The sequence below is a fragment of the Lagopus muta genome, chromosome 31, assembly GCF_023343835.1.
Source record: "Lagopus muta isolate bLagMut1 chromosome 31, bLagMut1 primary, whole genome shotgun sequence".
NCBI classification, from domain to species: domain Eukaryota; kingdom Metazoa; phylum Chordata; class Aves; order Galliformes; family Phasianidae; genus Lagopus; species Lagopus muta.
This window is the reverse complement of record NC_064463.1, coordinates 308,381-335,796: the sequence shown is the minus strand read 5'-3', so window position 1 is coordinate 335,796 and position 27,416 is coordinate 308,381. Positions and strand designations below refer to the sequence as shown.

The window sequence follows — 27,416 nt, the reverse complement described above, 5'->3', positions numbered from 1 at the left end:
ACAGCAGGCCTTGCACAGGAACACAAGCAGCAACAGCACTGGTAACGCTCTGTCTGAAGCTGATTACAAATAACAAAGCTGACTCCAACTGGGTGGCACAAAGAACTGACACCCGGTTCAACAGGTGAGAATACATAGTCTCTATGCCTAAAGACAATGCATAGCAAGGAGGCAGTCATCTTACCCCTAAACAGGGAGCAGCCCAAGTGTCCCTTGAGCTCTCCTGCACAGCAATGGGCTGCACGACAGGATCTCCCCACAATCAGGGATGGCTCTCAAGGCCACATCTGTACAGAGATCCCACTCGGCTTCATGTCAAGACACCTTGCTGACACAGATCTTCTGTAAGAGACCCAGGGTTCGTTTGGAGCTTTGTGAGCTTCTCTAAGGTGATGTGTTACAGTGAAGATCTCAAGGTAATCACGCAATCATAGAATGGCCTGGGTTGAAAAGGTCCTCAATGACCATCTTGTTTCAACCCTCCTGCTATGTGCAGGGTCACCATCTACTACACCAGGCTGCCAGATCTACCAGGCTAATGGAGATCTTCTGTAAGAGACTCATGGTTAGTTTGGAGCTTTGTGAGCTTCTCTAAGTTGTTTTTTTAGAGTGATTATCTGAAGGTAATCACATCATCAGAGAATACCCGGGGTTGAAGAGGACCACAATGACCATCTAGTTTCAAGAAACTGCTATGTGCAGAGACACCATCCAGCAGACCAGTCTGCTCTGAGCCACATCCCAGAGGCCCAAAGGATGGGGCATCCACATCCTCTATGGGCAACCTGTTCTTGTGCCTCACCACCCACACAGAAAGTGAAATACTTCCTCCTGATGTCTAAAATAATCTCCTCTAACTCCAATTAAAACCATTCCTATTGTCCCATCACTATCGAGGCTCGTAAATAGCCGTTCTCCTCCAGTTTATACGTTTCCTTCAAGTCCTGGAAAGCCACATGGAGGTCTCCCCCGAGCCTCCTCTTCTCCAAGATAAAAAAAGCCCAAGTCCCTCATTGCCGAAAGATTGCCTCAACGGCAGCATCTCCCTGCCCTCCCACCAGGGGGCGCCGCTTCCCATTCAGCTCCACACGCTCACCGCGCTCACTTCAGGGCACGGTTCTCAGCACCGTGCTCCCTTTGCACGAGGCAGCCTGGGCTGCACTTTACTGACGTGCTGCTCGGGCGCGTTCTCAACGTGTGCTCCAGTCAGCCCACACGCTCTCAGCTTTACAGCTCCTATTACACAGCCCAGTGCTACAGCTGGCGCAGGTGATGGACGTGCTCAGGGTCCGCAGCTGCGTGCTAAAGGCATCTGCAGCTGCAGGGACAGCCTGAACAAAAGCCTTGGGAGGGGTTTGCACAATCCCCAGGTGAGCCATCAGCCCAGTGCTAAGAACACAAAAGGTAACTCTGAAAGGACCGCTAGAGGCAGGTGTTGCCTGGGGGGGGGGGTGCAAATTCCCCCCTTGGAGGCTTCACATGCAGACACTCAAAAGGAGGCTTCTATCAGTGAATCCATGCCTGCAGAGCTGCAGAGCAAGGTCATCTTGTGTCTCCTGTGGTCCACAAGGAGAAACGCAGTCCCAGCTGGGCAGTATTACAGAGAGCCAACCGGGCAGCAGAGCACGCTGAGCTCCTCTGCTCACTTCCTCGCTGTCCCAGCTCCAACCCTTGCTTGTGCCCCTCGGAGCCCAAGCTGGGCTGCAACACGCCTAGGAACCGCTGCTCCCCTCGTTGTAGCCCGTCTGGCCCAGCAAACCCGCTGTGCTGGGCAGAAGCTGGAGCCGGGACCGGGCTCCCACCTGGGCTACAGCAGTGCTAGTTCCGCACCGCCCGGTGACGCTCCCCGCTTTCCTCCCGCCGGTGCTGGCAGGGGGCAGGAAGCGTGCGCTCCTCTGCACGAGCCGCGAAGGGCTCCTACCTTGGGTGCGGAGCAGGCTGCTCCCGCCTCTGGTGCAGGCAACCGGGCTCCTGGGTGTCGCGGAGAGCAGAGGATGCCGAGTGCCCTCAGCCCGGAGCTGGCCGCAGCACGGCCTCGCTGCTTCTCCTGCCACCGCCGTGCTGCCCGGACGGCTTCCAGCCAGGCTCTGGCCGCTTCAGCACAGCCTCAGGTCCAGGCAGCAATTCCCACAGCGAGCACGCCCCGAGCCGGCTGCCAGGCCTTGGGCAGTTTCACATCTCCTTCTCATGGCACATCTGCACCCAGAGGAGAGAGAGAGGGATGAGAGCTTTGTTTCTTTTTACTGCGGAGCTTTTTTTTTTTTTTTATGCAGAGACTCTCTTTTGAGCAGGTAATTCTGCACTGGCAAGGGATGCACAGTAAAAAAAGGCCATCCAAAAAGCTCTTTTTAACGCTTTTTTTTTTTAGGCTTCTTTGAGGCTAGCGTCAGGAGTGCACTTCCACTGGGAGCCAGCAGCTTGCGGGCAGGCTCCTGAGTCTCCATGGGTGGAGCTGCTATATTAGTGGCATGCTTTAAATACCTGCCCTCACCTTCACACCTGATAGCTAGCTTCTACCCACGAGTTGCTTCAGCTGAGAAATCATTGTTTGTTCTCACTGAGAAAGGGGAGGTTCAGTGAGTGAGCACAGCCCATGCTTCCTATAGGGTGCTACATCTGTGTGTGGGAGGTGGTCCAGTGGTGAGAATTGTAAGCTCTGGTCCCTACTTGCTCAGGAGACCGGCTTTCCTTGGCAGTCCCTGAGGCCCCAGGCTGAAACATGGTCTCCACTAGACAGTGGTCTCATTCTAAGAAGATTGTGGCAACCCAGACGGAAAGCTTGCTGAGAAATGTTGCTGTTCAGGCCTCTGGCTGCAATGAGTGCCTGAGCCTACTTCTGCCTGGGGAGAGTGGCAGGAACTTCACTTGTATGAGGTTTGGGCAGGTGGATGAGCTGCTCAACCTGGTGGTGGAGCTCAAGGATGCGGTGCAGAGACTTAGGACCATCAGGGAGTGTGAACGGGAGATCGACTGGTGGAGTGACTCGCTGGATTACTAGAGGGAAGGGCCCCGGGAGAAAAACCCCAGACAGGTGGTGGACCCCCTACCCTGTCACAGTTGAACAGACCTCACTGATGAGGAAGGTTGGAAGAGAGTCCCGACTCGGTGTCACAAGAGACGCCCACACCTGCCCAGCCTGCTTCCACAACTCTGAGTAACAGGTTCCAGTTGCTGGAAGTTGAAGGGAGGTGACTGGAGAAGAGATGGAGGATCTGCCTAGGAGAGAGCCTAGGGCGAGGCAGTCACCCCCATAACTTGAGACTGCCTCTGACAGGAAAGAAAGAAGGGTGGTCGTCGTGGGTGACTCCCTTCTCAGAGAAATGGAGGGCCCTATATGCACACCTGACCCAGGCTGTCTGGAAGTGTGCTGCCTTCCTGGGGCTTGGGTCAGGGACACAACCAAGCAACTCCCAAAGCTGGTTAGGTCATCTGACTACTTTCCCCTACTCGTAGTTCAGGTGGGCAGTGATGAAATTGCTCAGACAAGCCTACGCACGATGAAAAAAGATTTCAGGGGTTTAGGGCATTTAGTTCAAGGAGCGGGAGCTCAAATGATCTTCTGCTTGATACCTTCAGGGGCAGTGAGGGACTGTGAATGGGATCGGAAAGCACAGGCGATGAATAATTGGCTCAGAGGCTGGTGTTGTGCCAGAAACTTTGGGTTCTTTGATCATGGAGCAGTTTACTTGGCCCCTGGATTGTTGTCTGTCCATGGAACCCATCTATCTCAAAGGGGACAACAAATACTAGCACACAAACTAGCGGGACTTATTGAAAGAGCTTTAAAATAGCTATGAAGGGGAAAGGGGACAAAACAGGATTCTCAAGAGATGAGCCTAGGGGAATGATGCTTGAGCTGGGGTGAGGCAGATGACTCGTCTGAAATGTGTCTATACCCATGCACGCAGCAAGAGCAACAAGCAGGATGAGTTGGAAGCGGTTGTGAGTCAAGCTAATTATGACCTTGTTGCTATTTCTGAAACATGGTGGGACCCCTCCCATGACTGGAGTGCTGTGATAGATGGCTACAAGGTCTTCAGAAGGATAGACGAGGAAGGAAGAGTGGTGGTGTGGCCCTTTATATTACAGACTGTTTCAAGGTTGAAGAGCTTGGGGTTGGGAATGATAGAGTGGAGTGTGTATGGGTAAGGATCGGGGGGAAGGCCTGTAGGGGCGGCATCATGTTGGAGGTCTGTAATAGACCACCTAATCAGGACGAAGAGTTGGATGAGGCATTCTGTGCGCAGCTTGTGGAAGCCACGCGATCGCCAGCACTTGTTCTGATGGGAGACTTCAACTTCCCTGATATATGTTGGAAATATAGCACAGAGGAAGCAGTCCAGGAGGTTTCTAGACTGCATGGATGATAGCTTCCCTATGCAACTGGTAGGAGAACCTACCTGGGGCGGTGCCCTGCTGGACCTGGTCTTCGCTAACAGAAAACGACTGGTGGGAGAAGTGAAGGTTGGGGACCGTCTTGGGCAGAGTGACCACAGAATTGTAGAATTCTCCATTCCTGGGGATGTCAACAGAGTGACCAGCAAAACTGCCTTCTTGAACTGCCAGAGGGCAGACTTTGATCTGCTCAGGGCGCTTGTAGCGCGGGTCCCTTGGGAGTTGCTTCTCAAGGGTAAAAGGGGCCCAGGAAGCCTGGATGCTCCTCAATCCATGGAAATCTTAAAGGCACAAGAACAGGCTGTGCTGAGTGCCGTAAGGCGAGCCGTAGGGGAAGACGAGCAGTGTGGATGAGCCGGGAACTACTGGTGAGACTCAGGGAGAAAAAGAGATTCTACATCCTCTGGAAGAAGGGACAGGCTGCTCGGGGAGATTATGAAGATGTAGCTAAGGTAAGCAGGGAGGAATTTAGGAAGGTGAAAGCCCAACTTGAGCTCAGGTTGGCCTCTGCAGTAAAAGACGACAAAAAATCCTTTTATAAGTATATCAACAGCTAAAGAAGAACCAAAGATAATTCTCATCCTATACTTGGTGCAGCAGGGAATGTGGCCACTGAGGACAAGGAGAGGGCTGAGGTCCTCAATGCCTTCTTTACATCTGCCTTTAACAGCCAGATTAGTCATCCTCTGGGCTTTTTATGCCCCGATCTGGAAGTCTGGGACGCTGCTCAGAATTTGCCCCCTGTAATTCTGGTGGAGATAGTCAGAGAGCTCCTCCTCCGTCTGGACTGTCACAAGTCCATGGGACCGGATGGGCTGCACACTCGGGTGCTGAGGGAGCTGGCGGGGGTGATTGCTGAGCCCCTCTCCGCCATCTATCAATGCTCCTGGTTAACTCGTGGTGTCCCACAAAATTGGAGGCTTGCTGATGTGACTCCCATCTTCAAGAAGGGCCGTAAGAAGGATCCGAGGAACTACAGGCCTGCTAGCCTGACCTCAGTACCAGGGAAGGTTATGGAGCAAATCATCTTGGATGAGATTGCACGGCATGTGCGCAGTGTCCAGGGGATCAGGCCCAGCCAGCACGGGTTCGTGAAAGGCAGGTCGTGTTTGACCAACCTCATCTCCTTCTATGACTGGGTGAGCAGTCTGGTAGATGAGGGAAGGGCTGCTGATGTAATCTTCCTAGACTTCAGTAAAGCCTTAGACACGGTCTCTCACAGGCTTCTTGTGGGGATACTGGCTGCCCATGGTCTGAAGAGGTTTATGCTTCTTTGGGTAAGGAACTGGCTGGAGGGCTGTGCCCAGTGCGTAGTGGTGAATGAGTGAAGTCCAGCTGGCGACCCGTTTCAAGTGGTGTCCCCCAGGACTCGGTACTGGGGCCCATCTTGTTTATCATCTTTATTGATGACCTAGATGAGGGCATTGAGTGCACCCTCAGTAAGTTTGCAGATGACACCAAGCTGGGAGGTGGTGTCAATCTGCCTGAGGATAGAAGACCCTTCAGAGGGACTTAGACAGGCTGGATCACTGGGCTGAGGTGAATGGGATGACGCCAAGTGCCGGGTCGTGCACTTTGGGCACAATAACCCCATGCAGCGTTATAGGCTTGGGTATGAGTGGCTGGATGAGTGTGAAGAAGAGAAGGACCTGAGGGTGTTGGTTGATGCTCGGCTGAACATGAGCCAACAATGTGCCCAGGTGGCCAAGAAGGCCAATGGCATCCTGGCCTGCATTAGAAATGGCGTGGCCAGCAGGAGCAGGGAGGTGATCATCCCCCTCTACTCAGCACTGGTGAGGCCGCACCTCAAGTACTGTGTTCAGTTTTGGGCCCCTCATTACAAAGAAGACATTGAGGTCCTGGAGCGTGTACAGAGATGGCAACAAAACTGGTGAGGGGTCTGGAGCACAAGTCTTATGAGGAGCGGCTGAGGGAGTTCAGATTGTTTATTCTGGAGAAGAGGAGGCTCAGGGGAGAACTCACTGCACACTACAACTTTGTGAAGGGAGGTTGTGGAGGAGAGGGATGTGGCCTCTTCTCCCAGGCAACGAGCAGGACACAGGGTAATGGCTGCAAGTTGTATCAGAGGAGGTTTAGATTAGACATGAGGAAGAACTATTTCTCTCACAGAGTGGTCAGGCACTGGAATGGCTGCCCAGAGAGGTGGTGGAGTCGCCATCCCTGGCAGTGTTCAAGACGTGTCTGGATGGTGTGCAGCATGATATGGTTTAGTAAGCTTGTGCTGGCAAAGGTGATGAGGAAACAGTTGGACTAGATGATCTTATAGGTCGTTTCCAACCTTGTGATTCTAACATGATTCTATGATTCTATGTGCTTTGTTACGCTAATGGAGCATCACTCTGCTGGGTCCCTTTGCTTCCTTTGCTGGGGACATTCGCACATCCTTGTGGTCACACATCCCCACGTTGCTACCCTGCCATTCCTTTAACTCCTCTCACCTGTGAGCAGCTCCCAGCAAGAGGCAATCTCCCGCTGCCCTGCTCTCGAGGGCAGCATCTCCCTGCAGCTGGGTCACTTCCTCACTGAGTGCTGCCCATGGCACTCATGTCACGTTTCTACTCACTGAGCAAGTGAGTGCTATTTCGAACAACTTCCTATCCTGCTTTCTCAATTCGGTCTTCCCTGCAAGGCATGAGCATGGTTAAGCTCTCTGCTGTACGAAGGCCGGCTCTGCTCTTCAGTGCTGTAGATCTACAGACTTTAAAGGCCACCCAGAAGGAACCGCCCTCGGGGTAACCGGGGGTTTGTGCCCGGGAAAGGCTGCTTCCTTTTCTGTTGCATTTTCTGTGGGCCAAAAGTGGGCTCCAAGTTTCACTTGGCAATGTTTAAACTCTACACATCTTTCTGCAGAGGATGTTCCTCTGAACTTTGCTGTGATCACAGCCGCATCTCTTTCCTTTCTGCTGATAACCCAGCTGTACACATGACCAAAAGTATTTCCTCCGCTCACATTAGAGCTTTCCAGAAAGCCATGGTTTTCTAATAAAATGGCCAGTATCCCTATGGCAGAGAGGGTCAACACATCCTCTTCTGATTCTGATCTTGAGAACAAAAAAGTAAAACAAAAAAGAAAGGAAAACCAATAAGCAAGCTAACAAAGAAGCCCACCTTAGTCTAGTTTGGGACTTGGTTCACCAGATTCTGCCAAGTGTTCTCACTTCTGTCCCACTCAAGCCTAAGCAGAACTTCCATATGTGTGGAAGAACACAGATCATGGCCTGAACAGGATGACTTGTGGGAAATCCAACTCCATAACCACAAAATGGTTATAAAGCAGGTCTATTTTGAGTTACAGCACTACGCACACATGCTGAGGGAGGAGCCTCTCCTAACCTGCACACCGTAAAGCGACAGTTTAAGGATCTTTATAGAGACAAGTTACACATATGCAAAAATAGGAGAGGATATTACCATTGATTCTAAGAAAGTAGGCGTAGATTATTCTGATATGACAATGAGCATAGGAGGGGATATTCATTGGTTCCAAGAAGTTATTATAATATTCTCCACCCCAATTGCTGAGTATGTGGCTTGCAGCTCTTATTCCTTGCTGTAGTGGCACAGCAAGGAACCAGTAAGTGAGCACGAGTGCCTGGAGCAGTGTGAGAGGGATGCATTCCTCACCTCCCCCTTCTCCAGACCCCTGCTAGGAGGGATGACTCAGCCCCCTGCTCTGACATCCCTCCCTGAAGCCTCTGTTTTGACTTTCATTGCTCTACAGCTCCTTACCCAGTGCACGATTCCTAAACAATTCTACAGAAATATGTTCCACATCAATTCCCCCCTTTTCTATAACCTAGCAAGCGTCACGTCGCTAGGTGATGCCATTCTCTCCTGGGGATTTATGGAAAACACGCCCCACTTTCCATCTTTTGGCGCAGCTTATGCTGCTTCCATTAAACATACTCAAGAAACGTTTAAAATTACTTGGATTATTTCCAACACACAAGCAATCATTTTATAACAGAAATCCTTAACAATCACAAAGATAACGACAATGAAAAACCAGTTTGGACGTTTACTTGTTACATGATCCTACCAGGCCCCTTTCTGGCAGCTAACTGCAAATGCCCCTGATACATTTCTGTTGTGATGATTTTTCCAAAGGATTTCAAAGCTTACATTCCCGAGCACATTATAGCCTCACTCCTGCAAGATTCTTACGATTCTCAGGATACCACCTCAAGTGGGACCCTGCTCCCAAGGGTTGTCCTCCCACAAGGATCGCCATGACCGAACCTCCAGCTATGGATCCACCCTCAAGGGGAGCACCCTCGCTTCTTCACCCTTCAAGATGTTGGAAATAAACCAAGTAATTTTGTCAGGACGGTATCTCTGATAAAAGCAGAATTTATTCGCGATTGCAATGGCGGGCGTCCCACAAGTAGGAGCGCGCCTATGGACACAACATGACAGCCTTTATACCCTGTTTTCTCCCCCTTGCCTCCCCCCTCCCCTGTTTCCCCAATGGCTGGGTACTCCAGGTTCACAATCTTATCAGAAGGTTTTACATTTGCTATTTACTTGTTAATTTATTTGTTATCTGGTGCCAGTCAGTAGTCATCCTGTTGTCTCCAAGATGTCTCGGTGCTCTCCTTGCTTTGATATGGTGATTTTCTTTAAAGTCATCATCGTTAAACAGAGAGCACTGGGGGATGATGTCAGGCCTTCCCAATGTCAGGCGCTTCCTCCGGCTGCCATGACTTGTTCTCTGGTTTGCTCTCGTGCAGGATATTCTTGCAGTGTGTATGACAAAATGTACATATATACACATATATACAGTGTGTTCCTGGGAACTATGATAGCGGAGATCATAAAATAAAAATAATATTATCCAATTCTAATGCAGAAACAACACTTGATTCTCACAATTCCCCCCTTTTTCTTTTTTTATACACTGTTGATTTCTGCAATTCTTTTTTTTTTAAGGTTCACTTTTATAGACATCACCCTCATCTTCACTTTCTTTATCTCCCATCTCCTCTAATACCATAATTTTATCCAAATGTAATAGCTCCATTAGTGCTTGCTTCAGTAGTGCTCTATCAATCACTCTACTAATCCCCTCACAAAGAGGATAACACAGCAACCAGTGGCCATCAAGGCTGCTGCTGCTACTATCAACGAAGTAAAAGTGGATACAGTCACCCCTTTCCATTTACCAAACCAGAACTCCAACCATCCAGTGACAGAATTATCTATTCCTGATTTTTTTTCTACCACTTCATTGCCAAGGGTGGCACCAAGCCCTTGCAATGCCTTCATTATTATGTCATCCAGAGCTGTGTTATTGGGATGAAGGTGCAACAACGGGTACCCAGTATTACATATACATTCCTTTATCATATCTTAGGAGATCCTATTTTCTCAGGCCACCCTACTTGTGGCATATAACTGTCCTGCAATTCTCTTTATTGCACTCTTTGTATAATTTGTAAATCTCCACTGATTATAACAGATGTAGTTAACCCAATCTACATTCTTGTTGATCATCACCCACCAGGACAGTGACTCAAACCCTGAAACAGTTTGATTTCTTGCCTTAAAATCATCAGGAACAACAAGAAGAAAAAAGTTTAAATCCTTAGCTTGCCCACATACCAAACAATATTGATATGTAATAATGTTTGTCACAAGAGATACATAAGTATTTACATCAAATGCTGCACTCATCAAATCAACATTTCTAACAGTTACAAGAGCCCACATTTCTGTCCTTAGATTCACAATTTTAAGGGTCCAGCTGATTTCAGTTCTCATTGTGTTCGAGGGACCTTCTTAACTCTAGTATGATGTATCCACAATGCTTTCACTGTTGTGTGGGATGTTAGCAGCACCTGGAACAGACCTACCCACCTTGGTTCCAGGGGCGAATCTTAAAGAGATTTGTTACATACATATTATCGAGCCATATCAAGGCCTTGGGCTCTAGTTCCTAGAACCAGTTTCTCCTTTTCTCAAAGCCATTCCTGCAGACTTATCACATGCTCAGTTAGTATTTCGCTCCCTACTTGGGTAGAAATCCCCTTCTGTACAACATAAGGCCTTCTGTACAGTATTTTGAAAGGACTTAACCCCTCTTTGGCTCTAGGTTTTGTTCTGGTACTAAGGAGAGCCAAAGGCAACAACTGTGGTCAGGATAGTCCAGCTTCCTGTCCCAGTTTTACAACCTGTGATTTAATTAGATAGTTCATTTCTTCCCCCTGACCACTCGCCTGTGGTCTGTGTGCTGTGTGCAATTGCCAATTTATTCCCAATGCTTGCTGACCTCTTGGACAATCTCTGCAATAAAATGAGTTCCCTGGTTGAAGGGTATTGTTGCAGGACACCCAAACCTTGGAATAATCTCCTGCAAAAGTACCTTGGTTACTTTCTTGGCTCTATTGGTCCTGCAAGGGAATGCTTCTGGTCACCCTGAAAGGGTATTGGTTAGAACTAGCATATCTCAAAACCCTCATTTTTCCTGGCAGTTTAAAAAAAATGAATTTGCAATTGTTGTCCTGGAAGGTTCCCTTTCCAACATGCCCCACTTGTACCCTGTTCCTGGTACTAGGATTGTACAGTTACTTTCTGGTGTCTGTACCCCCCATGTTTTATTATGTTCCCTTAGAACCAAATTCTATAAAATACTAATGGGCACAACAGTGTGTCCATCTGGGTCTGCACCCATCTGTCAGCTTGCTCTCTTCCCTTCATTAGATTCCTATCCTTTCTAGAGTACCTTATAAGTTCTGACTAAGGTTCAGGTATTTCAAGTTTACCGTCTGGAATTAAAGCCGTTCTCCAATTTCTTTTCCTTCAGCTGCCTGTTTTGCCCCCTGATCCATCATCATATTTCCAGTTTCCTGTACAGTGTCACTCTTCTGATGTCCTTTACAATGTATAACAGCCATGATGTTCTTTGGTAGATTTACATCATGCTGAATTTGTTTTCCTTGTGTGTAAACAATCCTTGCTCTTTCCAGATGGTACCACGAGTGGGTACCACCCCAAAAGCATATTTAGCATCCATCCATATATTTAAGGTTCTTGTCAAGGCAATTATTTCAGCCTTCTGAGTGGAAGTCCCCACAGGTAATGGTTTTGCTTCAATTACCTTGTCAGTAGCAGTTACTGCATGTCCTGCCTTACGGTTTCCTTGTCTTCACAAAACTGCTTCCGTCGATGAATCCAGGACTCCTCAGCATCATCCAGAGGTTCCTCCTGTAGCTCTGACAGCTGGCACAGATAGTCTCCATGCAGTCGCACACTGCTGGCTTGGAGGCAGCTCTGCGTTGGCTTTCTGGGTGTTCAGCAAGTTGCTTCCTTCTCTTTGATCAGTTGTGCTTTCTGTTGAGAAACTTGATAGCCATTTAAATCAAGAAATTCAGCAAGCTCACAGTCCATTGCACACAGTCCTTTGTTACTGTAGCATCCACGTACTGCAGTAAAGTTCCACTGTGAGATGGTGAACCCAAATCTCAGGCTCACGAGTTGACCAGTTCTCAAAAATCACTGGGCTGTTCTCATAACCCTGGGTATCACTGTGCAGGTTAACTGAATTATTATTATTATTACTTTTAATTATTTTTTTTTTTTTCCTTCTCTCCATATTTGAGTTTTTTTATTCAAAGGCAAATAATTTTAGACTTTCTTTTGCAAAACCAGGCAGAAAAAGGTGTACTTCAAGTCCAGAACGGTAAAACCCACCTACTTATTCCTTAACTTGGTTAATAAAGATATACACCATGTGTTGTATATATTCAACTTTTCTATTAATTGCCTTCAAACCTTGTACCAAACTACAGCTCTTGCCATTCAATTTTTCATTTGCAAGATTGGGTGTTGTATTTGGATTTCTATCCAATTAGTAATCCAAAAATCCAAAAAGTTATTTTTATTTCTTTTATCCTCCTACAATCTTGTATCCTCAAAGGGCATTGCTTTACCCTGGTTGGGCTGGCTCCCATCTTTAACTTAACTTTCATTGGGCTGCATTTTTGGCTCTGCCAGGTATCCCTGATGCCTGCAATCCTGTGTATACCCAATGTAGGATTTACGTAACTTCTGGGAGTACAACATTGCTTTTCCCAGTTTGTGTTAAAGCCAGACTTAAAATTTTCAGTCCATTGCTCTTGCTTGACAAGTAGGTCCAATTGTCTCTACTGAATTTAATCTCTACATTCAACTATTCTAACATGTCATGCCCAAATAATCGTTTTGGAGAACCTGGCATGTACAAGAATTTATATATTCCTACTTGTTCTCCTAGCCTGTATTTAATTGGTCCAAAAAAAAGTAAACTTCTCTTGCCAGTAGCTGCTACAACTATTACAAAAATCATCTACGGGTAACAGTAAGACGCACCCAGAGGTACCAGACAATAAACCTCTTCAGCCTGCTTCCCCTGCTACTTTCAGTCCTGGCAGGGTGGAACTCTCCCTGAGTCCTTCCAGGCTCCCCTTACCTCTTCTTCTAGGTAAGGACATCCCTGTTAACCTTGCTCAACTTTGTCTTCCCCAGTTTGTTTTTCCCAAGCCCTTTTCACTTCCCAAACTCTCATCATCACAGCCATTACTAACACTGTATTTCAGTTTCACTCCCTTCTCTCCCCAGGCTTCCAGTGCTCACACTGGATATCGGGTTTCCCCAGCTCTGCAGATGCCGGCTATTCTCACTTCCAATGTCCGTCCCATCCCCATTCACAAGCACTGCACCCTTCACATCACAGCGGGAGGCTCCGGCCCCAGCTCTTTCTCCCACTCCAAGTTGTTCTTACAAGCCGCAGTAAGGGGGGTGTGCGGGGATGTGTTCTCGTGCCGGCCCAACTCTAACATCCCAAACTCACTGTTTTCCTTAACCTTTTTGCCATTTTTTTTTGTTTGTTTGTTTGTTTTTCCACAATTCCACTATTTGTACCCTCAACTGCAATTCCACATACCAAACAATTGCAATTCCGCATACCATTAAAAACTGCATTTTCACATAATTTCCATATACCATTAAAAGTTGCATTTCCACACAGTTTCCACATTCCATTAAAAGTTGCATTTCCACACAATTTCCACATCCCATTAAAATTGCATTTCTGCATTTCCATATACCATTAAAACTGCATTTCCACATAATTTCCACATACCATTAAAAGTTGCATTTCCACACAATTTCCACATCCCATTAAAAACTGCATTTCTGCATTTTCATATACCATTAAAACTGCATTTCCACATAATTTCCACATACCATTAACAACTGCATTTCCACGTAATTTCCACATACCATTAAAATTGCATTTCTGCATTTTCATATACCATTAAAAGCTGCATTTCCACATAATTTCCACATACCATTAAGACAGTTTCTCCCAGTGCCTTCAAAATCCACAAATCAGACAACACAATTCCTCAACTTCCACAAACACCCAGCACTTGGTCTCATGATTAGGATACTCAATTATACAACTGGTCCCATTAGTCCATTTACGTTCCTGGTTTCTTATTCAATATTCCCCCTGGCTCACCAACAATGTTTCTCCAGTGAGCCAAAATACAACCCAGGGGGTCTTCTCATATCACTTTAGACACCCCTTGTTCCATAACAGCCTCGTACACAACATAACATAACACAACACCTTCAGGACATAAACATTTAACAATCATAAAGACAGTGACAATAATCAGTACAATTTATCCTCAGGATCCTTCCTCTCTCTCTGCCTTCCTCCAGAGCTCAACCTTCCCTCTGTATTCATTTCCCACACTTGCAGAGCTGCCAACCTCCTTCTCCAATAAACAACATATCAATGATAAACATCATTTCCATCCATGAGTACAAATTAGGCCCTAGAAATTGATCTAATTGTTCTGCTACACTTATAGGATCCTCAGTTAAGGAATTTTTCTTGCAACTCCTAACTTCTCTTCTAGTAAAAACAGCAAGCATTACCGCACCTTTTTTTTTTTTTTCCTTTGACCTAAGACTGCCTTAAGAGGACAAAGTGAAGTATTAGTAAGGTTAGTATTAGAGAAAGGAAAACTCTCCAGGTCCCATTCGCATTACTCCAACTCCCTCAGTAATTGAGAGCGCATCCTCTCTCCAGGACCCTGCACAGATCAGCAGCACACACTCTCCTCCTCTGGAGAGGTCACCGCCGCTTTAAAAATTGCACTGCTTTAGAAATTAAAGGGGGGGAAGTTATCTAAGGGATCCCATTTATGATCTTTCTGCTTCTCTTTCCCATTTCCTTTGAACTTGGACTCCTCGCAAGGAACATTTCTTTACTCCTTGCACTCATTAAGCGACCTAAGCCAATTCTGTTTCAGAAAAAGGAGTCTTACTGTTGACATATAAATACAAAGTCTGATAGGCCCAATTTTCGTCAGACTCCTATTTTGGTCAAAATAATGATTTTCCCTGTAGTGGCTCTCTACTGTATACAGTATTTAAACATCTTTTCCCTGTTCTTTTCCTAGTTTTGGGATTATTTTCCAATTTTGAAGCACTTCTCCCAAGGGGCTGGCTCTCTCTAGGCACCATTCCGGGGACCTTTTTCCCCTGCTCTCGGGAACTCCTATTACCCATCCCTCCAGAATGCTACTGTGAATTCCCCAGCTCACAGGTTACCACACTCTGATTCTCGGATTTTGGGCCCAATCCCTCAGGAGTACTACACTCCTATCTCGGATTAATAGGGGTGTACTGCTGGCACTTCGTCAAGTGCACAGGGTACCGCACACCAACAGTTCCCTCCCGAGACTCTTCCTTTCACCAACACAGCCGCTTTGTCCGTCCCTGGCCGTGCCCCTCGCGGGACAGCGGAACCACAGGTCGGGACTCCGTGAACTCGCTTCGCACTGACAGCGCGTCTCAGTCACACACAAAGAGTCTCAACCGACCCCCAAGGAAAGAGTTAAATCCCCTTACCTTGGTCCGTGCACGAAGTTACCGGGTCGCAATGGCCAACACCCGTGCCTGCCTGCCCCTTGGCTTTTACAGAGTCCGTCCTCTATGAAACAGTCTCGGTTTTTTATCGGCCGTACCAAGGAGTCACCTCAGCACCCAGACAGGACCGCTGAAATCAGCGGGGTGCACCTATCCTGTGCAGGGCAGTAGGGAAACTCTCAAAGAGGCGATAATAATCCCGGACGAGCCCCCAAATTGTTGGAAATAAACCAAGTAATTTTTGTCAGGACGGTATCTCTGATAAAAGCAGAATTTATTCGCGATTGCAATGGCGGGCGTCCCGCAAGTAGGAGCGCGCCTATGGACACAACATGACAGCCTTTATACCCTGTTTTCTCCCCCTTGCCTCCCCCCTCCCCTGTTTCCCCAATGGCTGGGTACTCCAGGTTCACAATCTTATCAGAAGGTTTTACATTTGCTATTTACTTGTTAATTTATTTGTTATCTGGTGCCAGTCAGTAGTCATCCTGTTGTCTCCAAGATGTCTCGGTGCTCTCCTTGCTTTGATATGGTGATTTTCTTTAAAGTCATCATCGTTAAACAGAGAGCACTGGGGGATGATGTCAGGCCTTCCCAATGTCAGGCGCTTCCTCGGGCTGCCATGACTTGTTCTCTGGTTTGCTCTCGTGCAGGATATTCTTGCAGTGTGTATGACAAAATGTACATATATACACATACATACAGTGTGTTCCTGGGAACTATGATAGCGGAGATCATAAAATAAAAATAATATTATCCAATTCTAATGCAGAAACAACACTTGATTCTCACAAAGATGCGTAGAGTTTAAACATTGCCAAATGAAACTAGGAGCCCACTTTTGCCCCACAGAAAATGCAATAGAACAGGAAGCACTCTTCCCCAGACACAAACCCCCGGTTAACCCGAGGGCAGTACCTTCTTGCTGACCTTAAAACCTGTAGATCTACAGCAGCAAACAGCAGAGCCGGCCCATGTATAACACAGAGCATAACCAAAGGAAGCAAAGAGACCCAACAGAAAGGGATGCTTCATTAGCGTAACAAAACGCAGCCCCCATCCCTCCCCCCCCCCCCCACTCCTCCCAGCCCTGCACGCCTCCCCCGCTCCCCCCACCTCGCCACCCCCCCTCTCCCCCTCCCCCGCTCTCCCCCTCCCTCCCCCGGGTGCAGATGTGCCATGAGAACGAGCTGTGAAACTGCCCAAGGCCTGGCAGCCGGCTCGGGGTGTGCTCGCTGTGGGAATTGCTGCCTGGACCTGAGGCTGTGCCGAAGCGGCCAGAGCCTGGCTGGAAGCCGTCCGGGCAGCACCGCGGTGGCAGGAGGAGCAGCGAGGCCGTGCTGCGGCCAGCTCCGGGCTGAGGGCACTCGGCATCCTCTGCTCTCCGCGACTCCCAGGAGCCCGGTTGCCTGCACCAGAGGCGGGAGCAGCCTGCTCCGCACCCAAGGTAGGAGCCCTTCGCGGCTCGGGCAGAGGAGCGCACGCTTCCTGCCCCCTGCCAGCAGCAGCGGGAGGGTAGCGGGGAGCGTCACCGGGCGGGGCGGAACCGGCACTGCTGTAGCCCAGGCGGGAGCCCAGTCCCGGCTCCAGCTCCTGCCCAGCACAGCGGGTTTGCTGGAGCAGACGGGCTGCAACGAGGGGATCAGAAGTTAATAGGCGTGTTGCAGCCCAGGTTGGGCTCCGAGGGCCGCAGGAAGGGGTTGGAGCTGGGACAGCGAGGAAGTGAGCAGAGGAGCTCAGCGTGCTCTGCTGCCCCGTCGGCTCTCTGTAACACAGCCCAGCTGGGACTGCGTTTCTCTCTCTGGGCCACGGGAGACACGAAATACCTCGCGCTGCAGCTCTGCACGTATGCATTGATGTAAGCTTTAAACTCCCCGATGCTTCCTTTTGAGTGTCTGAATGTGAAGCCTACAGGGGGGAATTTCCACTCCCCTCCCCCTTCCCGGCAGCCCGCAGTTTCCCTTCGGGGGCCCAGTAGGCAACATGTGCCTCTAGCGGTCCTTTCAGAGTTACCTTTTGTGTTCTTAGCGCTGGGCTGATGGCTCACCTGGGGATTGTGCAAACCCCTCCCAAGGCTTTTGTTCAGGCTGTCCCGGCAGCTGCAGTTGCCTTCAGCGCACAGTTTTGGACCCTGAGCACGTCCAACATCTGCGCCAGCCCCGGCACTGGGCTGTGTAATAGAGGCTGAAAAGCTTTGGGTTGACTGGAGCACACGTTGAGAACGCGCCCGAGCAGCACATCAGTAAAGTGCAGCCCAGGCTGCCTCGTGCAAAGGGCGCACGGTGCTGAGAACCGCGCCGTGACGTGAGCGCGGTGTGCGTGCGGAGCTGAATGGGAAGAGGCGCCCCCTGGTGGGAGAGGAGGGAAATTTAGCCGCCGAAGCATTCTTGGCGCAATGGAGGAACTGGGCTTGTTTAACGGGAGAAGGGAAGGCTCCAGGGAGACCACATTGTGGCCTTCCAGTACGTGAAAGAAAAGCATAAACTAGCGGGAGAACGGCTTTTTACGAGCGTGTATAGTGATGGGACAAGGGGGAATGGTTTTAAATTGAGACAAAGGAGATTTAGGTTAGATAGTCAGCAGAAGTTTTGCAGTCAGAGTGGAGACACACTGCAAGATCTTGCCCAGGGAGGTCATAGATGTCCTATCCCTGGATGCAATCGAGGCCAGGCTGGATGTGGCTCAGGGCAGCCTGGTGTAGTAGATGGTGACCCTGCACATAGCAGGAGGGTTGAAACAAGATGGTCATTGAGGACCTTTTCAACCCAGGCCATTCTATGATTGTGTGATTACCTTGAGACCTTCACTGTAACACATCACCTTAGAGAAGCTCACAAAGCTCCAAACGAACCCTGGGTCTCTTACAGAAGACCTGTGTCAGCAAGGTGTCTTGACATCAACCTTGAGTGGGATCTCTGTACAGGTGTGACCTTGAGAGACATCCCTGATTGTGGGGAGATCCTGTCGAGCAGCCCTTTGCTGTGCAGGAGAGCTCAAGTGGCACTTGGGCTGCTCCCTGTTTAGGGGTAAGATGACTGCCTCCTTGCTATGCATTGTCTTTAGGCATACAGTCCATGTACCCTCAGCTGTTGAACCGGGTGTCAGTTCTTTGTGCCACCCAGTCTGAGTCAGCTTTGTGATTTGTAATCAGCTTTAGGCAGAGCGTTACCAGTGCTGTTGCTGAATGTCTTCCTGTGCAAGGCCTGCTGTGCCATCCCCCAGGCAGTGCCCTGCAAATGGGATGTGGAGGGCTGGGCTGGGACAGGGACTGCTGCGTTCCCTCACAGCTCCCCTGCCATTTCTCTTGTCCCTGCAGGCTCCAGTTCAACTTCTGCCTTCCAGCCGTGATCATCTCAGCTGCAGGAGAGCAGCAGATGGCCACCGCGCATCCATCTCAGGTAGGGGCTGGGGGAAGCAGGCAGGAGAGGCTGAGGGGTGAGGGATGTGAATGCAGGGGGAGAGGGAGGTGGCCTCAGCCAGCATGTGTGTGCTGGGGCCAGAGAAGCGGCTGGGACAGGAGTTTGTGTCCTGTTTGAGCTGCTTCCCTGGGCCTTGGCTGTTCCCAGCAAGGAGCCTCTTTGCTTGCAGGAGCCCGTGAGCTTTGCGGAGGTGGCCGTGTATTTCAGCAGGGAGGAGTGGGCGCTGCTGGACCCTGCGCAGCGAGCGCTGTACCGGGACATGATGCTGGAGACGTACCAGTGCGTGGCCTCTCTGGGTGAGGGCTTTGCTGCCTTTCCTCCTCATTAGGGCACCTATGGCTGTGCAGAATGAGCCTCTGCAGGCTGGAGCTAGTAAAATTGCCATGCAGTTACATATTGATAACAGCAACAGCAACAAAGGAAATACTGAGAAGTATGAGTAGCAGGAGGGATTAGTATGCACAGCAGACTCATAAACACCCCAGAGTCAGTTTTGGCAAGCAGGCATCAGCCAGTAAGGAAAAAACCAGCCCTTCTGTTGGTGCTTTACGTCATGCCACCAGCTCCAGCTAACAGATGACTCCCTGCTTACTCCTTTACGATGTAGGATTTTGCATTCAATTGCCATAAACATTTTGTTGCCTTGGTCATTGATATACTGTCAGAAAATAAACAAACTGTTCTCAAGTTAATTTTAAAGATAATATCCCTTCCTAATTTTCAGAGTTGTAAAAGCATTCTTTGCTCCACAGGAAGCTGTGGACCCAATGTCATTCAGGCCCAAAGTGTGATTTCTCCCTGGGGAGGGGAACACAGGGTGGAGCTTTTGAACAGGCACTGTGCCAGAATGATGGAATGATGGAACGCGGGGGGGATTGCTAAGATGCTCTCGGCTATCTACCTGTGCTCCTGGTTGACTGGAGAGGTTCCAGAGGGTTGGAGGCTTGCTGATGTGACTCCCATCTACAAGAAGGGCCATAAGGAGGATCCGGGAATCTACTGGCCTGTTAGCCTGACATCAGTGCCAGGGAAGGTCATGGAACAAATCCTCCTGGGAAAGATCACAGCTCGTGCGTGACATCCACAGGATTAGGCCCAGCCAGCATGGGTTCATGAAAAGCAGGTCGTGTTTGACCAACCTCATCTCCTTCTACGACTGGGTGACCAGACTGGTAGATGAGGGAAAGGCTGTTGATGTAGTCTACCTAGACTTCAGCAAAGCCTTTGACATGGTCTCTCACAGTGTCCTGCTGCAGAAACTGGCTGCCTGTGGCTTGGACAGTTTTACCCTCCGTTGGATAAGGAACTGGCTGGAGGGCCATGCTCAACGGGTGGTGGTCAATGGAGTTAAGTCCAGCTGGTGACCTGTTTCAAGTGGTTTCCCCCAGGGGTCAGTGCTGGGGCCCATCGTGTTTAATATCGTCACTGATGACTTAGATGAAGGGGTTGAGTGTACCCTGAGTAAGTTTGCAGATGACACCAGGGTGGGAGGTGGTGTCGATATGCCTGATGGTAGGGAGGCCCTGTAGAGGGATGTAGATAAGCTGGATCGCTGGGCCGAGGTGAATGGGATGAGGTTTAACAAGGCCAAGTGTTGGGTCCTGCACTTTGGCCACAATAACCCCATGCAGCGCTATAGGCTTGGGGATGAGTGGCTGGATGAGTGTGAAGAAGAGAAGGACCTGGGGGTGTTGGTTGATGCTCGGCTGAACATGAGCCAACAGTGTGCCCAGGTGGCCAAGAGGACCAACGGCATCCTGGCCTGCATTAGAAATAGTGGAATAGAAATAGCCAGCAGGAGCAGGGAGGTAATCGTCCCCCTGTACTCAGCACTGGTGAGGCCAAACCTCAAGTACTGTGTTCAGTTTTGGGCCCCTCACTATAAGAGTTACATTATATATATATAACATTGTATATATGTTATATATATGTATAACATTGAGGCCCTGGAGCGTGTCCAGAGAAGGGCAACAAAACTGGTGAGGGGTCTGGAGCACAAGTCTTATGAGGAGCGGCTGAAGGAGCTGGGATTGTTCACTCTGGAGAAGAGGAGCTCAGGGGAGACCTCATTGCACTTTACAACTTCCTGAAGGGAGGTTGTGATGAAAAAGGGTCTGGCCTCTTCTCCCAAGCAAATAGTAGGGCCTGAGGAAGTGGGCAGAAGTTGTACCAGAGGAGGTTTAGGTTGGACATTAGGAGAAACTTTCTCTGAGAGGGTGGTCAGGCACTAGAATGGCCTGCCCAGGGAGGTGGTGGAGTCTCCATCCCTGGCAGTGTTCAAGAGCTGCCTGGATGAGGAGCTATGAGATGTGGTTTAGTAGCCTGTGGTACTCATAGGAATGGGAGGGTGGTTGGACTGGATGATCTTGCAGGTTGTTTCCAACTTTGTGATTCTACAATTCTATGATTCTACGAATTGTTCTCATCTCTCCTGTTTCTCTCATTAAAGCTCCACTTCCAGCCTCCAAACCTGTGCTGATCTCCCTGCTTGAAGGAGGGGAAGAGCCCTGGATCCCAGATGTGCGTAGCCCTGAGGCTGTGCCAGGAGACCTCAGCCCAGGTGAGGTGGTGGAGGGAAGGAGGAGGTTGGGTCTGGAAAAGCCATTTCTGTGTGTGTTTCATTTTGGGCACTGTGTGCTATTTCTGGATTTCCTGTCATCCAGCAGGAACTGGGATTACAGATATGCTGGAGGACCTGCAGGAAAGTGGTGTGGCTGAAAGGCGGTGGGGTGGTGTCTGTGTGGAAGAAATCAGAAGGGATGTCCAAGGAGGCCTGGAGCAAGGTCAGGGTGAGCACATCATGGAGCCACTGGGAAAGCGTATGTTAAAGACAGGGAGGAGCCCGTTGGACTTCAACGTAGGTCAAAATGAGCCTGAAGAACCCAGGAGCAAGGATGTGAGCCAGCAGAAAAAGCAGAATTCATGCACTGAGTGTGGAAATAGCTTTAAAAAAGATTCCAGCGTTGATAACCACCAGTGCATGCGCTCAGCAATGAGGCCATACAAGTGCTCTGATTGTGGGAAGAGCTTCAAATGGAGATCCCTCCTCATTGTCCACCAGCGTGTCCACACAGGAGAGAGACCCTGCAAGTGCTCTGAGTGTGGGAAGAGCTTCACAAGGAGTTCTGAATTGAAGCTGCACAGGCGCATCCACACAGGACAGCAACCATTTCAGTGTCCTGAGTGTGGGAAGAGCTATAGATGCAGTTCTGAATTGAAGCTGCACCAGCGCATACACACAGGGGAGAGACCCTACAAGTGCTCTGAGTGTGGGAAGAGCTACACATGTCGTTCTGATTTAAAGAGGCACCAGCGCATCCACACAGGTGAAAAACCGCACAAGTGCTTGGAGTGTGGGAAGAGCTTCACACGCAGTTCTGTTTTAAAGAGGCACCAGCGCATCCACACAGGGGAGAGACCTTACAAATGTCCGGAGTGTGAGAAGAGCTTCAGAAGCCGTTTTGAATTGAAGTCGCACCATCGCATCCACACAGGTGAAAAACCCTACAAGTGCTCTGAGTGTGGGAAGAGCTTCCCCATCAGTGCTGATTTAAAGAGGCACCAGAGCATCCACACAGGGGAGAGACCTTACAAAAGTCCTGAGTGTTAGAAGAAATTCACAAGCAGTTCTGAACTGAAGTTGCATCAGCTCATCCACACAGGTGAAAAACCCTACAAGTGCTGAGTGTGGGAGGAATTTCTAAAGCACTCACTCCCACACTTAGTTCCCACCTAACCTACCACCAGTGCATTCACACAGGAGAGAGACCCTATAAATGTCCCGAGTGTGGGAAGAGCTTCAAAAGCAGTTCTGAATTGAAACTGGAATGGACAGCCAAGGGAGGTAGTGGAGTCACCGACCCTGGGGGTTCAAGAAAAAATGGATGTTGTGTTGAGGGACATGGTTTGGTGGGAGCTATTGGTAATAGGTGTACGGTTGGACTGGATGATCTTTTAGGTCTTTTCCAACCTTGGTGATTCTATGATTCTGTGAAACGCCACCAGACCATCCACACAGGAGAGAGATCCTATAAGTGTTCTGTATGTGAGAAGAGATTCAAAAGGAGGTCTAATCTCAACACCCACAAGCACATCCACAGCACATGCAGGCTGTAGAAGAATCACAAGATACGGGGAACCTTCAAAAGCAGTTCCAGCCTCATTACCTACCAACACAGCCACACAAGATACAGAGCCTGCAGAGCATTAGAAGAACTTCAGCCAGAGCCACGGCATGGAGACCACCTGTGGCTTTGTGTGGTGATGAACCTTACAAATCTCTTCAGTAGAGGAAGAGCTCTGTGGCCAAACTCAATCCTCTTTCTTCTTCGTTGCATGAGAATAATGCATATTGCTCTCCTCCAGCTGCAGTTGCTGTGTTGAGTGGCCATACAAAGGAGAATCCAGATGTGTCACAGCCACTGGAAACCCTCTGCTGACGGAGACCAGCTCAAGACGCCTGGGACAGACGGGCTTAGGCTCTGGTGGCGCAAGAAGCAAAGTTTATTGTTGTTACAGGGTTTTTATATCTTTTAGCTACAGGAGTATACAATACTTAAATCAGATAACATTCATGTGGCTGACAGCAATACATCATTACTTAATTAGCTCTTTGTATTATGATCAGTACAGTGATCAAAAGGCGTTCTCTCCACAGAACATGTTCTGCTCTTGGTCACGGAACAAAGAAGCTGTAGCTTATGCTTGCTAGTTTCACATGGCAGTCCTTCCCTTTCAGGAGGGGCCGCGTGTTCCCTGTTTGACCCTTTCAGGCCAGCCAGGTCTGTTTTGCTTAACAGTCTTCCTCACTCTGCCAGGTGGCACGTTTCTGCCAGGGCTGTGTGCAAGGAGAATCACCTCTTACCTCCCCTGTAGAAACTCCTGTGCTGTGGGGCAGCACAAAGGAAACCTCAGCTGGGCTGATATGTCACCAGGAAAGAAGAAATCCTGTCTGCAGGCAGTGTGGGAAGGGCTTCATCTGGAGCTCAACCCTCAGTAGACGCCAGAGAACCAACCCAAGAGGAGAGTCCCAGTGAGTGCCTTGACTGCAGGAAGAGGTCTATGCAGGGCTGGGAGCTCATCACACACCAGTGGATCCAATGAGAAGCCCGCAAGAAGAGCTTTGGCCACAGCTCAAACCTGCTGAGGTACCAGAGTGTCTGCGCTTGGGTGGAGTCCAATCCATCCCTGCACCAGTGAGTTCACGTGGCAGGAAGCCTTAGAAATGCCTCGAGTGTGAGAAGGGCTTTGTGCACGGTGCAGAGCTCCTCACACACAGGAGATGGCACTCATGGAAGAAGTGCTACAAATGTCCCATGTGTGGACAGAGCTTTTACCTGTGGATCCACTCAGTGCAGAGACCATGGAAATGCCTGCACTGCAGGAAGAGCTTCATCCAGAGCTCAGTCGTCATTAAACATTGCCCCATGCATGTGATAAAGAGGCCCTGCATGTGTCTCTGGTGCAGGAAATTTCTGTCTGGGCTGACACCTGCTTTCCCATGGGGAAACCCCCTACAGAGAGACCTTAAGAATTTTGGTGAGCCCAAGGATGAGGGAGACCCAGATGCTTTTCCCCACACAGGAGGAGTTTGCAAAGGAGATGGCATCACTGCCACCCTCTGCAAAATTTAACCCAGGATTTAACCCAGGAGCTTCAGATGGCCTCTCCTTGCTACCCAAATCCTGCTTTCCTCTTCTGTCTTCCTGCCAGCAGCTTTTTGATGCCGTTTCCTAAGGAGAGGCATCTGTGTAGGGATGTTCTGTGTGTCTGTGTGCATGTGTTGCTCTCAGTACTTTGTGAGTGCTCTGATGAATCTGAGAGAAGGGTCAGGAGAGCAGTAACATGTCTCTTGGATGTTTTCTGAGAATCATCTGTAGAGGAAAGGGAACAGGGTGAATACCAAGTAGCTGACTTGTTCTGGAGCTTTCTTCACTGTTGTCTTGTATTTTGTTCTTAAAATAAATGTCAGCGTGTGGAATGTGGAGAGGGAAAGGTGCAAGCAGGATTTGGTTTTGGTGCCTCCTCCAGCCCAGTGATTGCTTTTGGGAATGCATTTCTTTCACACAACCCAGTCATCCTTTGTAAACCAACGTACTGCACACTGCTTGTACTGCTGTTCTCAAATGCTTGTATCAAGAGCTCAGAGCTGCTGTGTGACACCAAGCCATGTTTGTCTCCAATAAATCTACAAAAAACTGAACTGGTTTTTCCAAAGGCACCACCCCAAATTTATGGATGCAGGTGGGTGCAGAGGGCAGTGCAAACCCATAAGTTGCACAAGCAGCTCGTCCACACTGCACAGAGATGTCAGAGTGCGCTCCAGCGTGTGCCTGCCTTGTAAGTGATCCCTTTTGACCTTGAAGGTTTTTATTTTGACCTTGGGAATGTGTATCCAAAGTCTCCTGCAGCAGAGCCTTCACTTTTGTTGTGCTCAGCTAAAGCTGCAGTGCTTGGAATGCAGTTGGCAGGAAGTGGAGTTCGATTTTGGTGCACCAGTGAAGCTTTTTTTCCATTTTTTTTCCCCGGAAAAAAAACATTGCAATGGCGGTTTTCCCCCCATGGTTTGTTTAGTCGCATTAAAAATTAGAAAACTCATCTCCCTCTGAACTTCTCATCTTTTCCTCTGCTCTGGGGAAAGTCCTTCTGTTGCAGACATGAACCCTTGCAGAGTTGTGACTGCAGTGCCCCAACTGCAGGAACAGGAGCATTTCTGATTCCACAACGGTTTGTTTTCCTTGCGGTGGTAGAAAAGGAGGGGGACTTCCATTCTCGGTGTGGATGTTCACTTTGGAGGTTTTGTCTTGGTGAATTCTAGTAGTTGCATCCATCCCACAGAAAGCTCTGCCCTCTGTGTCATAGGTCACCTCTGCACTCATGGAATCGACACAGGCACAGACAGAGCTCCCAAGGGAACAACCAGCCCCCCAGGTGCCCATGTGCAAGGCTGTTAGCTGTTACTGGTTTTTCGCACTGGCATCCAAAGTTGGAGGCCCTGTGTGCTGCAGCATCATCAGCATGAGTGAGAGGTGGTGGGAATGGTCCTGTGACGGGTGTGCTGTGTGTGATGGATGGCTCTGGGCTCTGCAGGCTGGAGATGCAGGGCAGGTGAGATGGGATGGGGCTGCTGTGTGTATGGGTGGGCTGGATGGAATGGAGCTTAGAGTTAGTAATGACATGGTTGAAAGCCTCTGGGTATGGATTAAGGGTCAAGGAAAACTAAAGAGGACGTCACTGTGGGAGTCTACTATAAGCCACTCAGCCAGGACGATGGTACCAATTAATTATTCTTAATTCTTTAAAGGAGTATCTCAAGATCAGCCTCTCTTGTCCTAATGGGTCACTGGATTCCCAGCAATTTAGGGGTTGTAGCACACAGCCAATGAGCTGCGTGGTTTTCACGGCCAACTGATCTGATTATATGTGACTGTTGAAGTCATGTGGGAGATACTCACACATCCACCCAGGAGCAGGAGAGAAGGGTGAGGAGAGCAGTAACGTGGCTCTTGGAGGTTTTCTGAGAATCATCTGTAGTGGAAAGGGGAAGGGATGAGTAAATTAGCTGAGTTGTTCTGGAGCTTTCTTCACTGTCGTCTTTGGTTCTTAAAATGTCAGCACGTGGAATGAGGAGAGGGAAAGGTACATGGAGGGTTTGATTTTGGTGCCTCCTCCAGCCCACTGCTTGCTTTTGGGAAGGCTTTTTCCAACCTGGAGGGAGAAAAACAGGCCTTCTATTGGTGTCTATTGGCCTACTGTTTACAAGTCTTGTGTCTTTTCCTTCTTTTCCTTTCTGCTGTCACACTCGCCACCCAAAAGTCATTGCACCCATTTTTGCCTGTCAGGAAAATGCCTGTTTGCAGGGCAGTATCTGTGTGCATGCTTATCTTTGCAGGTATCATCACAGAATCACAGAACTGTAGGGGTTGGAAAGGACCTCTAGAGATCATCGAGACCAACCCCCCTGCCAAAGCAGGTTCCCTACACCAGGTCACACAGGTCGGCATCCAGGCAGGTCTTGAATATCTCCAGAGAAGGAGACTCCACAACCTCTCTGAGCAGCCTGTTTCCAGTGCTCCATCAGCTCATCTCAAGAAGTTCTTGCGCACATTCGTTTGGAACTTCCTATGCTGCAGCTTATGTTCGGAGCACTGGAACAGGCTGCCCAGGGGGGTTGTGGAATCCCCTTTCTCCTCCATCTACATTAATTCCCATCTTTGTCTGGTGCAGTCACTATCCACTTATCAGCTCTCACTGTCTACATTTCCCTCTTGCATCCCCACAATGCTATCCCCATGCTGGCGGTATCTCCCTCTCCCTGACAGAGCTGCCATCTGTGTCACAGGGGTTGTGCTGCACTCACTGACATCTCTGTGTCTGCTGTAATAAAAATACCCTTAAATATGACAACTCCTTTTTTGGACAGTGCTCCTGGAAAACTTTGTCTACAACACTGAGACCTCCCTCATGAACAGTTCTAGTCTTGAAGACTTGTGGGAAATGCCTTGTTAGGTCTTTCTGCACTGTAATGAGCCCACAGCGAATGTGGTGTCCATGAACTTCAGGTACTGAGAGAAGACTGCAGCAACCAAATGATGAAGGTGCAGTCAAAATGCTGTCCAGAAATGTTGGAGAGTGTTGGAGTGTTATTTGGTCCCGGTAGAG

The 27,416-nt window shown here is 49.2% G+C and overlaps 3 protein-coding genes and 1 pseudogene across 9 annotated transcripts in view; 2 read left to right on the top strand and 2 right to left on the bottom strand.

The window, feature by feature from the left end:
- The window catches only part of LOC125686100 (zinc finger protein 660-like), a 65,039-nt pseudogene extending 39,994 nt beyond the window's left edge, over nucleotides 1-25,045 (top strand).
- LOC125686094 (zinc finger protein 501-like) overlaps nucleotides 1-27,416 on the bottom strand; it is a 474,399-nt gene that overhangs the window by 338,975 nt on the left and 108,008 nt on the right. The window lies entirely within an intron of this gene.
- Nucleotides 1-27,416, top strand: part of LOC125686101 (zinc finger protein 664-like) — a 186,064-nt gene that overhangs the window by 68,648 nt on the left and 90,000 nt on the right. The gene's annotated exons all lie outside the window — the stretch shown is intronic.
- The window catches only part of LOC125686103 (zinc finger protein 239-like), a 208,912-nt gene that overhangs the window by 128,415 nt on the left and 53,081 nt on the right, over nucleotides 1-27,416 (bottom strand). The window lies entirely within an intron of this gene.